Genomic DNA, 1552 nt, shown 5'->3' with positions numbered 1-1552 from the left:
TTCAGGAATTGCCATACTGCTTTCCACAGTGGTTGTGTCATTTGACAGTCCTACCAGCAGTGGATGAGAGTCCCAGTCTCCCCACATCCTTGTCAGCATGTTATTTTCTTTCTTGTTGAACTTTGCTATTAGTGCTGGGGCAAGATGGTATCTCATTGTTGTTTTGATTTTCATCTCTCTAGTGGCTAATGATCATGAACATTTCTTCATGTATTTGTTGACTGCCTGAATATTCTCTTTGGTGAAGTGTCTATTCATGTCTTCTGCTGGGTGCAAAATTTAAGAAGGTGCTCATTCTTAGGGTTGTGGAAATGTAGAATCAATATTTGCATAACTTAGGCAATGTTATTTTAAATTTTGTGCTCTGGGCACTTTGCTTGCCTAGCCAGCAAGCAAAGTCCCGGCCCTTATCAATTTCCTCCTTCCTTGGGTGCTCTCTCCCCTCCCCTCATTCCCATGCCTTCTTTCTTGACTTACTCTTTCATTTTGGTGGAGCTAATCTTCCAATAGTTTCCTTAGAAAGGGACACAGGAGACAAATTATCTGAGACTATGTAGTGGGAGCTCTGGTAGCCTAGTGCCTAAGGCACTTGACTGCTAACCAGAAGGCTGGCGGTTCAAACCCACCAGCCACTCCTCGGAGGGAAGATGGGGCAATCTACTTCCATAGTGATATTGCCTCGGAAACCCAAGGAGGGGTTGCTATGAATTGGGTCCAACTTGACGGCACATAACAACAACAACAACAAAAACAACAACAACAACAAAAACAACAACAACAACATGTAGTGCCTAAGGCATTTGACTTCTAACCAGAAGTTTGGCGGTTCAAACCCACCAGCCACTCTGCCAAAGGAAGACTGGGCAATCTACTTCCATAACGATTTACTGCCTCAGAAACCCAAAATGGGTTGTTATGTGTCCAAATCGACTTGATGGGAGTGTCTTTTATTTATTTATTTATTTATTTTTTAATGTATATCTGAGTCTCTGGGTGATGTAAACTGTTAACTCACTTGGTTGCTAATTGAAAGGCTGTCAGTCAGAGTCCACCCAGAGGCATTTCAGAAGAAAGACATGGGAGTCTGCTTCTGAAAAATCAGCTAGTGAGAACCCTATGGAGTACAGATCTACTCTGACACACATGGAATAAACTCAACAGCAAATGGTTTGAGTTTCTGTATATCTGAAAATGTCCTTATTCCACTTTCCTATTTGATTAATAGTTTGGCTGCATATAGAATGTCTTAGCTGTCTGGTGTAAGTATCTCAGTCTAGAAATCTATTTGGTTCAGAAAATAATCCTCTCATTATCCAGTTGTGTAGGGGAGAGAAGGGGACCTGGGGCTCTAACTACTTCTTTGATAAACTTTCAATCAGTCTTCCTGTTCACTTGTCCTGTGCCTCATCCTTGCCTTTTTAGGCACTTGATGCCTTCAAATTCTGAGTCTTTCCTAGATTCTCCAGTGAAAACATGCTTGCTTCTTGTTGGCACCCCTCTTGCAGGTGGGATTTGCAGACCACCCTTGTTGCCTGCAAAAGAATCTTTCTTT

The sequence above is a fragment of the Orycteropus afer genome, unplaced genomic scaffold (assembly GCF_000298275.1).
Source record: "Orycteropus afer afer isolate SDZICR_OR568_19922 unplaced genomic scaffold, OryAfe1.0 scaffold00692, whole genome shotgun sequence".
In the NCBI taxonomy this organism is placed as follows: Eukaryota; Metazoa; Chordata; class Mammalia; order Tubulidentata; family Orycteropodidae; genus Orycteropus; species Orycteropus afer.
This window is presented reverse-complemented; position numbering follows the sequence as displayed.